General features: G+C 37.0%; 1 protein-coding gene across 11 annotated transcripts in view; it reads left to right on the plus strand.

Annotated features, from left to right (window-relative positions):
• The first annotated feature begins 340 nt into the window (after positions 1–340).
• Positions 341–14,670, plus strand: part of Mbnl1 (muscleblind like splicing factor 1) — a 157,192-nt gene continuing 142,862 nt past the window's right edge. For 10 of the 11 annotated variants that reach the window (XM_006501798.4, XM_030252724.1, XM_030252727.1 and 7 more), the window contains exons 1-2: positions 341–666; positions 836–955. The gene's annotated coding sequence lies outside the window, so the exon portion shown is untranslated. The remainder of the gene's footprint in view (positions 667–835; positions 956–14,670) is intronic. The other variant, NM_001253713.2, reaches the window with a different exon arrangement.

Genomic DNA, 14,670 nt, shown 5'->3' on the forward strand with positions numbered 1-14,670 from the left:
GGCTTTCATTATCTGTCAGACTGAACCCAAGGGAAGTATGCATCTATGTATGTATATATGAAACATGCATGACTATCTGCATAGCGGGACTTTTTTTTGATGTTGTCTATCGTTTTTGCTTTCATTAGCTCTGCATAATATTTGTAGACTTTTTTTTTTTCAGCCATCTTTCTTTAGATCTGTTTACTCTTCTAACTGGTAAGAAAATTAACCATCTACCTGTTTAGCAATACAAGATCTGGGCCTGTTTTTCACTCTTGTGGCTAAAGTTGTGAGAGATGGTGGATAAGTAAGTTTCACTTTTGCAGGGCTTTATCTACATGTAACAGACCACTGCCATGAGAAAGGAAGTTTAAGACTTACAGGTAAAGAACCACTACCCCAATTCTGAGAAAACCTGCTAGCTTATTAACTGTCCTTTCCTTTCCCTTCTCCTTTCTTCAGTAGTCTGATGTGTACCAAAGTCATACTCCAATAACTTTAATTAGATTTATAAAAGCAACTTTATGTCCCACGTGTCAGTTCCACCATCTCCCACATAGGACAGAATTTTTTTTTCTGGTTCTGCTTTTTTCTCTAAGTATCATTTAGGCATAAGGAGCTGTTTGCTCACACGTGAGCATTGCTTGACAGAGTTTACACCTCAATAGCAGGTCTTCTCTAAACGTAAGTAAATATGTACATGCATTAATTATATATGAAGAGATGCACAAACTATAGCTCAGTCTCCAAGATTATGAGGGCCTTGTGAATCATTTGTCTTCTTTGTAGGATTTATAAAGCATAATGACTGGTATTTTGCAACTTCCTCTTTTTGTGCACTATCCTTTTGCAGAGCAAAGCCTCTATGTATTTGCCACTTGTAAAGAGAGTCTAGCAGGAAACAGAACTGTCTGAGGTGGTCGTTCATCAGCAACGGAGCAGATAGACAGGCAGCTATAAACAGGGCCCAGAGGTAAGAAAAATGTGCCTTTTGTTACTTTTCAGTTTATTATTCGTAGTCCTGTTGCTTTGTCAATAATATAATGATATGGATGCTGCCCAAATTACAAAGTAGCCTGTGGAAGCCTCTCATGTAAATAGTAAATTTTTTTAAATGACAAAAGTTTAACTGGTTTTAACCTCACATTTAAGCTTTTAATAAGCTGCAAACAAAATTAAGTTCTTTTTGATCTGAAAGTTACGTTAGCTGCAAAATAAAATTCTGTCTTCCTTATTTGTAGGTAACCCTCCACACAGCTAACTCTAGTATAAACATTTGTGTTATTTATAAATTTGAATGTTTATATTTTCCTCCTACAAGTTGATTTCTGACATTCATAAATCCTCTCACGTCTCTTTTATTCTTTTTATGTTTTATTTATTGAACATTTTTTCCTTAAAAATTCTATTTTTTTACATACCATAAAAATGATGTTATTTAACATGTAGCATTTGGGATTATTGTTTCATTTCATTACATTATGGTACTTTAATTTTTAAAAATGATTTGAAATGTAAATCAAGTGCATAACCATAAAATGTAAAAAATTCTAAGTTTCCTTAGAAGAGCAGCTTGCATTTAAAAAACTTAATAGAGTAAAAAAGAAAACGGAAATAATTCATATTAGTAGTTACGAATCAAACTACTCTGGTTTCATGAGTCAAATTCTAAAATGGCGTATGTAAGTCCTAAAAAAAAAGAATCATCCAATTTGGACAAGTCTGAGAGGCTGACTGTCCACATTAACTATATTTAACTGTATATTCAAATATAGAAACTTAACAGTCTTTCTTTGCAGCAGTCTATGGTTTCTTTGAGTTTTCTAAAATTATTCCACCACACTGAAGTTAACAAACATAATTTTAGAAAGAACAATGGCGCTCAGGAGCACAGTTCAGTTACACATGTGGGGTTTGCAGAGTTTGCCAGTGAAAACTTACGAAATTTAAACAGCTTATGAAAATGACACATAGCACACATTCACGGCTTGAGATTTACTAAAATAAAACATACAGATTCGCATATCTGGGAGCACATTTAATTTTATTTTTAAAAGAGGCAGTCATGGCCTCCAGTAAAGGAACTCAACAATATCTCATTTCTAACTGGATCTTGTTTTCACGATGCTGAGAAGCAGTGATATCTTGCTAGTGCCGTTGCACTTTCTGGTACCTACGTACTGTTTAAAACCATTTCCACACACTGGGCCCTGACCAGAGTCACTATCTTCTCATAATGGTTCAGGAAAGCAAATATTTAGCCTTATAAATTCAGGAAAGTATTTGATAATGTGAGTTGGACTTTCTAACTAGAATGCAGAATAAGTTGGTAGCGTAGAGCCTGATAACCCGGTGCCTCTTCATCTTTACGTATTGCATACTAACTCAACAATACTTTTATCTGAACTTGGTTATGTTAATTTAACAATTGTATTTCAAAGCCTATCAATATCCACATTTTCAAATATCTATACTTTTAATCATTTGGGTATCATTAACTACTGATTATTGTGAGTGTGCTATGTACTATGCGACATCACAATTTATACTGTATAAGAACCATGAGAAAAATTATGAAGGAAGTTGATTACCTCTGTAACTCAGGGCAGTAAAAGAAGGCCAAGGCTCTAGAGAACTTGCTGTCTTCTTGGCAGGGCAAATTTGTTGTTGCTGTGAATTATTATGTCTTATTTAGCAGCCTGCTTCTAGATTGTGGAAAATAAGTTTAGAATTTCTTCTTTGAAAACAATCTATTTACGGACGGGAAATATGAGCGCTTGACCGGTTGTTTCCAGGAGACGTGTGAATGTTCAAGGGACATTTGCTCAATGTTAGAGTTGTGTTTCTCCAGAAACTCATTTAAGCAGAGCACTTAGAGTCTGTGCATGAACCAAAAATGTCTGAAGTGGAGTTAGAAAGAACATTGTTCGTTATATATTTCTGGGATACAAATTTTTATACCTACATGTATTTATGTTTCACCAGATAACATTTCTTGACACAATTGTAAGAATAGTTGTTGAAAGTGCATATCTGCTTTAGAGCAAATCTTAACAAGCCCTGGTTGTTAAGAACACATGGAAACTACATCAGGGATATGAGAGATGGCGGAAGCCTGGAAGAGACACTGATTAAGTTCAGAGCAAGTAGGTGTCTCTCTCACACTCTGGCCATCCCCAAATTGTCCACTATGAAAGAGAGTAACCTGCTTGTCATGAGTGTTATCCCATCCTAGCCAGTAGCCAAGTGCACTTTAAAAAATGATTTTACTTGAAAACACTAATACTAATATATGTGTATATGTATATATATATATATATATATATATATGTATATATATATATATATATATATGCAATTTCCAAAAGAACATCAGAACATTATGCCTTTTATTCCTTTTTTACTTCCTTCATTTCTTTCCTTCTTTCTTTCTTTCTTTCTTTCTTTCTTTCTTTCTTTCTTTCTTCCTTTCTTTCTTCCTTATTTCTTCCTTATTTCCTTATGCCAAATGTAGCATATTTAAATTTAATATATATTGTTTTGAACAAATGGGAAAATAATTATATGTACAAAAATGAAGAGTGCAAGTAGATGCAAAAAAGAATATAAATATCAATTTATGAAATTATTTGTGTAAAAAGTAAAGATATAAGAAAGCCTATTCTGTTCCTGAATGTGTCTATCTTTTCAATGTTAATGACATACAGTTACAATTTATACATCTGAGTTGTAGGGAAACAGTTAAAAGTATTATTTCCTGATGTTCACATTCCTAAAATAAACTTTCTTTTAAGAATGACTGTTACATTTCCTTCACCAGCCTGGCTTCGATGCTGTTTAGTTTTTAATTATTTTTGTTATTGGTTTTGTCTGTCTGTCTGTCTGTCTGTTTGTTTGTTTGTGTTTAGTATTTTGCATGAACTAATCCTTGGTCCTTAGATTTGATGCTGTCTGTACTCTTTACAATTTTCTTTCCATCATTGGAAACAAACTGAAAAATGGTTTTACTTTTTTTAATTTTTTAATATTTTTTATTAGGAATTTTCTTCATTTACATTTCCAGTGCTATCCCAAAAGTCCCCCATACGCTCCCCCCCACCCCTATCCACCCACTCCCATTTCTTGGCCCTGGCGCTCCCCTGCACTGAGGCATACAAAGTTTGTACGAATAATGGGCCTCTCTTTCCACTGATGGCCGACTAGGCCATCTTCTGATACATATGCAGCTAGAGACATGAGCGCCGGGGGTTACTGGTTAGTTCATATTGTTGTTCCACCTATAGGGTTGCAGACCCCTTTAGCTCCTTGGGTACATTCTCTAGCTCCTCCATTGGGGGCCCTGTGGTTCATCCAATAGCTGACTGTGAGCATCCACTTCTGTGTTTGCTAGGCCCCGCATAGTCTCACAAGAGACAGCTATATCAGGATCTTTTCAGCAAAATCTTACTAGTGTATGCAATGGTGTCAGCGTTTGGAGGCTGATTATGGGATGGATCCCCGGATATGGCAGTCTCTAAATGGTCCTGGCACCAGCACCGGGTCACCTTGGGCGTGGAGTCGGAGGACACCCCCCCCCCCGCCCCCTGCACAATGTCCCTAGAGGTTTTACTTTTTTATTTGATATATTTTTACTTTTAATATTATTGCAACAAATACTTTTTATTTTTAAATCCAAATTTAAGGGGAAATGACATTATAGTTAATACTTAATTTCAGAATTGACAAAAACAGGTGAGAATGAAGTTGCCCTGTTGGTGTAGGTATCTGGACTGGAATGAGTTTCTTCCCTCGCTGACATTTCACTTACAGGTTGTTCATTGGGAGCCCTCACTTGTGCTCTACTCTGTTGCTACCACATCCTCAAACATTCTTTTCACCCTGGAAACAAGTGCTGTCATGTGGTCCATGAAAACATCATTACAGCTTGTTCTGATTCTGAACAAATCGTATAAAACATCATTAGCACACCTTATTCATTCGATTTGGCTTTACACAAGAAAATAACTTTAAGCAAGTTATTCATCCTTTCTTTTTATAGCAGAAAGATCTGAATGAGAAAAGCAACCAAAGCACTCTCTGTGATAATGCTGCCAAGAACAGAAAAATTATCTTTTTCAAATACTCACTTGCAACTTTTACTAATTTTCAAAGTTATAATTTGAGTAGAGTGATTCATAATATAATTTTGTTTTGTTTTGTTTTGTTTTAAGGCTGCCCAGGCTATACCATGAGTTCAGGGCCACATTTGGATATAAAATGAGACCTTTCCTTGAAAAGGGATATATATATATATATATAATGTTTCATAGTCAATTCCCCATCTTTCTGTCTGTACTCAATTCATTTTGTTTTGACTTTTTGAGCACAAGGCCCTTTCCTTCCATGTGCAATTGTAAGTACACCAGCAGATAGATACAATGGTCTCCATAAATCTTTACTGACAGTCCATTTTTATGGGATGTTCCTATTTCAGTTTTGTTGTTTAATAATATCCTTTATAATGTTATCCCTCCAGTAACCAATTCAGTCTAGCGTTGATAATCTCATTTAGTTAATAGTTCTCTTTTTTAGTTTTAATTGGCAAATAAAATCGCATATATTTATTGTGCACAACACATGGTTTTGAATTGTGTGTATACTTGCAATGGGTAATTCCAGATAATTAGCATATGTATTTCTCCACATAGCTATTTTATTTTACTGTTAATGCACTCAAGACCTATGTTGTTGCCAGTTTCACAGTTACTACACATTGCACCTGACAGTCAGCGCTGAGTGCTGTGTCTTCTCACTCTGTTTAGTTTGGAATATTTTCATTATCTCGGGTAAAACTAAAGGATTTAAAGCATATGATCTTTTAACCAATACTTTTTCTTTAGCTTTTAATTTTTTCATAAAACAAATATATAGTTAACTGATGTATAAAATTTGCATGTAGTATGTTGGTACATGAATAAAGTGCATACCGTTCAAATCCGGGTAAACATATATATTTCAAGTACTTATTATTTCTTTACGAGGAAAGTATCTCTTCTGATACCTTTAAAAAAAATGAACATAACTGTTACCCATAACATGCTTAATTATGCTAACATATTTCTATTTGGTGGTTTTTTGTTTTTGTTTTTGTTTTAGTTTGTTTGTTTGGATTTTTTTGTTTTTTGTTTTGTTTTTGCTTTTGTTTGTTTGTGTGTGTGTGTGTGTGTGTGTGTGTTTTGGCTCAACTCCTGTTTGGGGTGGTCAGACATTTTGTGCAGCAGTCTTGCAAAAGTGTTGCTTCTTCCCGTGCTACCATGTGGAAAGGCTCTTACACTCACCTGTCTTGCACCAGCAATGTCAGCTTTATTGCCTTTTTGAGGCATTGCCTGCAATTTCCCATCACGTAGTGACAACTTCCCAACAACAAAAAAAAAACTGTCTTGGACATAATACTGATATTCTTGTCTAATGTAATCTTTATTGTGAAGTTTAACAAGTGTTTATCTTGCAAAAACAACATCTTTCAACTGTGATACTTCCTTTATGCACACATGTTGTTTCCAAGCTATTACAGGCTAAAGAATCTTTTCTTCCACACTGGTTTATTTATGACTTTATGTTGCTGGGCTCAGGGAATTTCTAGCTTTTCTTTCATGACTTGTAATTGATTGTTGCCATAATTATTTGTTGTCAAATTGTACATATTTGACCATCAGAGTCTCATTTATTTTGTTTTTTTATGTCTTTATGGTATTGACCAACCATATTAGTGATCTTTTTCTTATTTTTGCGTGAAAAGATATACTAAGCTGTCACAACATCCATTCCATTGTATCTCAAGAATTTTTGCAATGTCTTTGGTTGGTGGAGCTAAAAATGTGGTCCCTTCACTCATATTTTTTTCGTGAACCTTTCACCAGAATATAGTGATTTATATGCCCATGCACAACCACAAACATGTAAGTACATATGTTTATATCAACATACATGTGTGAAAACATCTATATCCATGCATATATTTCTATACTTTCTGGGTATTCTGAACTCATTCTGATTATCTTTAGGTAAAACCATCTTCATAGACATTTTTTCTTGCTCTCCCCTTTCCACATTTGATTCTTCTCCCATGTTGAGATCCCTGTAGCCTGACAGCTTTAACGTGCTTGATACTGACTCAGTTCCATACAGTACAGCTACAATAGCATCAGAATTTCTCCCGAGAGCCCAGGGATTCTGTGCAATTGTTTGTCCTCCTCCCAAATATCACCAAATAATTGTTTGCAAATGACTTGGCTTGTTGTTTCCTTCCTTCTGTTCCTTCCCAAGCAGTATGGGTATGCTATTAATTACGTTTGCCTCAGTTCCTCTCTAGGTTTAAAATTTTTAACAATTGTATTCTTCTTGGTTTAATTTTATTTTGGGCTTCATTACTTTGTTTTCAAACTGTACAGAAATCCTCACCACAGCCAGTTCTACTACTAAACCTGACTTAAATGTTGTGGATATAAGTCAGAGACACCTGCTTGATTTATATGTTGAACTTCATAATTCATTTCAAGTTAAATACATTTACATTTTATCTTAGCTAAAATTATTATTTTGATGTTACAAAGAATGGAAACTCCAGTATGTAAACTGAATATTTGTAGCCATATTTTAAGGATTTCTCATTCCACAGCTTTTTTTTCTTTTTTTTTTTTAGTTGAATGTGCACATGGAATCATATTTACAGAAAAAACATTCTGTAAGGAAGAAAAATAGAAACCATGAATCTGTACATTCTATACACAGTGAAAAATCTGTTATCTTATATGTAATACTAGAACATCCCTTTAATAAGACTTCATTATAGTCTACTCACACAAATTTGCAGCTACAAACATACTCCAATGCTTGTGTTAGGAACACAAAATACATTTTTCAGTTTCTGTCCATTCACTAACTGAAGTCTGAAGTAAATGCCTTGCTTCTTCTCTTCAAAAATCTAGCCTTGACCTTTCTAGTTTCCCAAGCTCAGATGGTTTTGTTTTTGTTTTTGTTTTTTGCATGTGTTCATTTCTCTTTCTTTAATTTTCTATTAATTTGAAATAACATGAAAACTATATTTCCTGAACTGTCTACCAATGTCTGGATTCATGTGTCGGAATGACTACTAACTGTTGTAGTCAGATGTTAACAGAAGTCAAAATTCCAACATCCTCCTAGACCCAACCTTTCCCTTTCCACAACTCTTTCTGCTTCATCTACTATAGTGATCACTAATCAGCACCCTTTTCCCAGTTCCTCAGTTGATGGATGCCCTTACCCTTAGCTGTTTTCCACCTATCAGCAAGAATATGAACTCGGTCCAAAGCAAGTGTGGAAAGGTTCTTCTTCCACACCCTCTGCAAAGCATACCACGCTGTGGTCTTTGCTCTTGCAGCCTTCTAAGAAACTCTTCTCACTCTTGTGTGCCTGCCAGAATAGCCTGATCATTTGCAGATTACACCATATTGCTCTCTTCTCAGAAATTCTCTAAATGTTTTCCATTTTAATTAGGAAGAGATCCAATATCCTAGATGTGGCTGTGCCTTGATCTCTACATGCATGTCTTTTCTCAAACTTACTCTCCCTATCTCCTGGCCCTAGTCTTCATTTTTGCTACAGCATATTCCAAGCTCATTACTGACCCAGGTTTTCTCTCTTTTCCCCTCATACTCATTTCTCTTTCTCTAGCATACTCTTCCCGTACACTGTGACACAATAGTTTATTCATATCTCAACTCAACATGTCCCTAGGCCTTGTCTCTCCTCATTACTATCTACATATTTAATTGCAGTAGACTGCCTAGGAGCTTTCTACCACTTCTTTCTGTTTTCATTTTTTGATGTTTCCTTGAGACTGGGTCACAATATGAAGCTCAGACTGGCATACAACTGATGCTGCGCCTACCTCAGCCTCCCAACTGCCGGAAATACAGTTGCAGTGTGTGCATGCCACTGGAATCTCCTTTCCATTCCTCCCTCCATCTCCCCCTCCCTTCTTCCATGCCTCCCTCTGTCTCTCCCTCACTTCTTTGCTTCCTTCCTCTTTACTATTCTTAATAGCACATATTATTTTTGCTTTTTGCTTTTTATTTTCTTTTTCTTTTTTTATAATGAATTATTTTTCCATTTTTATTAGGTATTTAGCTCATTTACATTTCCAATGCTATACCAAAAGACCCCCATACCCATCCACCCCCACTCCCCTACCCACCCACTCCCCCTTTTTGGCCCTGGCGTTCCCCTGTACTGGGGCATATAAAGTTTATTTTGTTTTTCAAACAGAGTCTCGTTTAGGACTGTCAGACTGAAACTCACTTATGTAGACCAGGCTGGGTTCAAATTCAGAGATCCACTTGCCTCAACGTCTTAAGTGCTGAGACTAAAGAATGGACCACCATGGCTGATTTTGACCTATTTTTAAAATTCTGCTCTTTCCTGTATGTTCTTCTTAACAGACTCCAAGTTCCTTGGTTGTTTATGCTGTGCCTTTTGTTTTTAGTACATTGGCCAGTACATAATTCATGCTCAATAAGTAAATGATGGCCAAAGTCAAACATTTAACCAATTCTGAACTGCATATACAAATCAAAGACACAAAATAAAACTAGCTGGGTCTCATGGCTGCCTGAGAGAAGCCTTGGCTGTACCCCATGCAGTTGTCAGGTGGAGAAACTGTTCTTGTTGAGTCAAAGGAACTGAAACCAAACTGTGGTCCCAGAAGACAGTAAGTAGACCAAGATCTTCTTTTCTTCTCCCCTCCCTCTCTCTGTCATCCTGTGTTGGCTCTTTTCCACTAAGCTAAAAACAGACAAGTTCAAAAATGTCTGCCACTAGCATTTCAGAATCCTGAAGTGGGGGGAATACTTTGTGTTGTTTTTCCGCTGTCTTCAATTCATTCCTCCACCCTACCACCAAGAAATTCATGGGACACTCTTCTTTGACAGTTAGAGGTCATGGCTGTCCTTAAGTCTATCTCTGTCAGAACACTTTCCTAACTAAGCATGCTGTTTTGCAATACTTCCTGGACTAGTTTTGATCTTGAGGTTGGCTACCGAGCTACTCTAGGGAAACTGACTGGATGGTGTATTCAGAATATAAAATAGAAAGATATAAACACATGCCTTGGCTCTTAAGACTACCACCCTCAAAATGCTGACTAGATTATGGTGATGTACTGAACTTTTTTTGTGTGCCGTTATTTTTCAGGTGCTTTAATAGCCTCAATAATTCCGTAAAACCAGAGCTATTCAGATTTTTTATAAATAAGAAAAACATACAAACTCAGAGAGAGGATAGGTGGATAAAGTCACAAAATGTGATCATGATGTGTTTATCTCCAAGTTGCATCTACCTGTACTACTTAGTTTTTGATAAGGAAAGCAGGCCAACTTATGGCTTGGATGCAGGCAAGGATGCTCATGTTCATGGTGCAGCTCTGACTTAGAAAAAACTCAAATAGGTGAGCACTGTGCACAGACTGCAGCAATGACACACTGAAGGCTCTCTGGAGAATGACACTCTATATAATATAATTACATTATAATCACAAGGACAATTCCTGGCATCATTTAATGATATGCAGAAAAGTTTGCATCTAGATAAGGTGATCGGTTAAGACAAGATCAGGAAATTTCAAAGAATAGTCAACGAAGTGAGAAGCAACTCCAAAATTCCATGATTTAGATATGGAGCCATGTGGAGCCATTTTCACACACTGTATTCTCCTACCCAGAAAGTTGTGATGTGACACTAAATGCTGTATGAGAAGACTTTAAATCTAGTGAGAAGCTTTAATTACCATTTTTGAAATGAGTATCTCCGTGTTCTTGTGTATTAAAGCCTGTGGCTTGGGCATGGTTCTAAAGCCAGAGAGGCAGTGATAACTTAGACCAAGTTTTCACCCTCGAGGTGCCCACAGTCTAAATGGAAGAAGCAATGGATAAAATGGTAAGTAAAGCCCTTTCTGGAAGTTTCTTATGATGGTAACTATGCCCAGGCCATTGAGCAGTTATATAATGGAGACAAAGAATAAGGGCTTTTCTTTTGTGTGGTTTCTCAAGATTGCTTCTTTAGAGGGATGATATTCAAGGCAATGAGAAGGTCAAAGAAGGGTCATTGCTAGGCTCAGGGCAGGACTGAACTGAATTTGACATATCAGAATGAGGAATGTGGTTTATGTCTCAGTGTGTCATGGGAAAGAAGGGTCTTGAACTGATATTCAGAAATGGTTGAGTCATATAGATTGGAGGCCAAGAGACAAAGTTGTTCAGTGTGAGAAACCATTGGCAATGATATGCACATGTGTGAATTGGGGGCAGAAATGCACAGAGAGATCCATTATCTCTGATTAACACAGGGCAGAGAATACTGCTGTGTGAAAAGCAGAGGTAATTACTGCCCAGGTCAGAAGTTTCCTTGGAGATAAATTATTATATTAGATGAATTGCAGACAAGACAGGTTTACCTTCAGAGGTTAACTACATATTTTTGCCCTTTCATTTCTGTAATAGGTCAAGTTTGATAAAAAGTGTAAAGGGTTCAAAAATTATTTAAATTTATTAGATTAAGATTTTTGAGAAGAAACCTTTAAAGGGGTAATTGAGTATATTGCCCTAGCCATTTGAACATATGGATACAGGTATCCAGTGACAGCCATCATGATCCTTAATTTCTGTATGCAAATAAAGTAGAAAAGGCTATTTTCCAGCCTGCAGAAACAAATTCTCTGATGTGCCCTCATTTGCTCCTTCCAGAGCATCAGTGACTATTGAACCCTAGAAGTACCAGCGCACCTTTTTCATAAGTAGTTATTATAAATTTCCTCTGATTGTTAAAATTATTCCAAGAGAGTAAACAATCTAAATGGTTGTCTTTACGTCATCATTAGTTGGAGCGAACTTCTAAGGACCATGGGTTCAGAGATGTGAACTGCTGAGGAACTATTGAATACATTATTGAAAAGTATGCTCTTAGTTGGCTTGCAGCCCAATATCAGTCAGCAAGGGAGCAGAGGACAAAGGTTCAGGCTGGGGACGTCCTTGGTGGTTAAAGTCCTTGCTGTGCAAGCTGGATCTGAGCTGGAGCCCCAGAGCCAGGTATAGCAGCTCACATCTCTAATTCCAGCACTGGGCTGATGGAAACGGGAGGATTGCTGGGGCCTCACTGGACAGCCAGTCTAGCTTCCTGGCAAATTCCTGGTCAGTAGTAGACTGTGTGTAAAACCAAAATAAAACAAAAAAGGTAGGTGATACCTGAAGAAGAATCCTGAGGTGGATTTCTGTCTTCCATAGTCATGCACATGAAACTATGTCTATATATCCTCACATGTATCCACATCACAGATGCATGCACACATAGAAATACACACACACACACACACACACACACACACACATACACACACACACACACACACACACACACACACACACACACACTGTCTTCCTCTCATACTCTAAAAGTTAACGGCATGAAATATGAATCTTTCTATTCCTGGTTTAAGTTAAAACCTGGCAATAAAATTTTACTAGCTGGTCTTGAACAAAAGTATGTGCTGGAAGACTGACCATGGCTGAACTAGGAAGTTTTTCTTTAGGCAGACAGACTAGCATAATGTAGGATTATGAACTCAGCTTCAAACACTTCTGCCTCCACACTAAATACAAACACAAAGAAGAACAAACCTTGCCTGTGCTGGTTCTACAGAGACACGAAGGGCTTATTAGCTAACAGATCAATGTATTTCATCCTACTCTTATTCTCTGGGTCTGATGATTTACCATATTCCAACATTTGCCTAATATAAAATGCTATGTGATCCAAGTGCATGTATATGGGAGAATAAACTCACAGAGAGAACACTATAATACTTAGGCTGCTTCCTGGCTAGGGCAGAATCCAGAAGCACAGAGTGTGAGAACATTGGATTTTCTGCAGTCAGAGTGGTATGTGCTTTCCTTGTTCATGCATCTGTTGACAAATGCTCAGTTGATTCCATAGCAATTATTGTAATTTTTAAACAACGAATGTACAGCATTATGAGTTTTCAAAATACTGATTCATTTTATTTGCATGTATAGTAAAGAGTGAGGTTGCTGGTTCCTGGCTTAAGTTAAAACCTGGCAATAAAATTTTACTAGCTGGTCTTGGACAAAAGTATGTGCTGGAATATAAACTTCATTTTCAGTTCTGTATATATGCCAATTCATATTCTTACCAGCAGTGTAAAGGATTCCTTTATCTTCACAACCTTAACAAAAGTGCTTCTGCTTTGTCTTTTTTTGGTAATAGCCATTCTAACCAGAGTGAGGTGGTACTTCATTTCTAAGAGAATTGATATTAAATGTACCCATCACATATAAAGACATGCTAACTCAGGGAGGCCAAACACCTGTCAACAAGTTAGTTGTTACAATTCTACAATGTGTAATTCAAGAAATCCTGTTGTGTATGATAAATGCATGCAACTTTGTCAATTTGGAAATAAATCAGTTGAGTAAAAAGAGTAGCATACATGTGTTGCATTGAACTAGAGTCTAGGGAGAGAATGTTGGGGGAAGCACATGGCTGGGGCCTAACAAGCTCAGGCTGATTAGTGTTTTCCAGGAGTCTCTACAAAGGCGATGCCTTCCTGGAAGCCAAGAGGCCTTGTCACCTGCCTTGGTTTGCTTTGCTCCTCTTCCTCTTTAGTAACTCACCATGTAATAGAAGAATACCTTTCATGGGTAACTTCTTTCTTGTGAGTCTATCATTCCTGTGGCACAAGCACTTGGTATAATCAGGTTACAATAGTAACCATAATATACCAAAGATCCGATTGCGAAATCATTTCTGGTCAAAGTTTCATGAAGTAGAGGTGTATAACCTTCACTAGAAACTGCAATGTAAGGGATTATTTGAATCCCATGCCTCTTTATTGTGCAAGAACCAATACCCTTGAAGGAACAGTACTTCCTTAAATAACAAATCACTGTCTCTTGATCTGATTCTTTCAAAATTGCTGCTGCATACACAGAGAGGTCAAGGTCCACCGAGTTGGAGGAAGGGTATCATTATGTCCTGCTCTCAGTGGAAGCCAAAGACTAAGTCATCAGGCCTGGAGGCAGGCAAAAACAAGTCCCAGCCAATAAGACTCTTACCAGTGGGAAGTGGCTTAGGTGCTATATTCAACATGTATACACCTGTTGCTATAAGCTCCAACAAAGAGTTTTCTGCCTGAGTCATCAGTTTATTTAGCAGTAAACACAATGGTGTCTTTGGCTACTTCTTTCTCAGTGAGGATATTCTGGTTATGTACAAGTACATGTGTGCTTCTGTTTCATAATACTTTAGGCTATTTTTCATGTATGAGTAGGATGCCAGGCCCGAGGTGCCCTTTATTTAAACAAGCTCAAGACTAACCTAGCAAAATGAATCTTCCATTACCTTCTTGAAGAACTTGGTAGTTAGGGACCTTGAAATTACTTTCAGTTTCTAGCAGACAGATTCACCAGAGCTTTGCAAGGATCAACAGACTACAAAAGATGCCCCAAGGGGGGAAGGTGTCCTGACTAAATTTCTAGTTTAAATTATCTTTAGAAAGAAAGCTACAGTCCATGAAGAGAGATGAACAGTTGGTTCAGCCTCTTTCATATAGTTAGCTTTTACTTTATTTAATTGCAAAGAATGAGTGACATGCAGGGA

This window comes from Mus musculus, chromosome 3 (genome assembly GCF_000001635.26).
Source record: "Mus musculus strain C57BL/6J chromosome 3, GRCm38.p6 C57BL/6J".
NCBI classification, from domain to species: domain Eukaryota; kingdom Metazoa; phylum Chordata; class Mammalia; order Rodentia; family Muridae; genus Mus; species Mus musculus.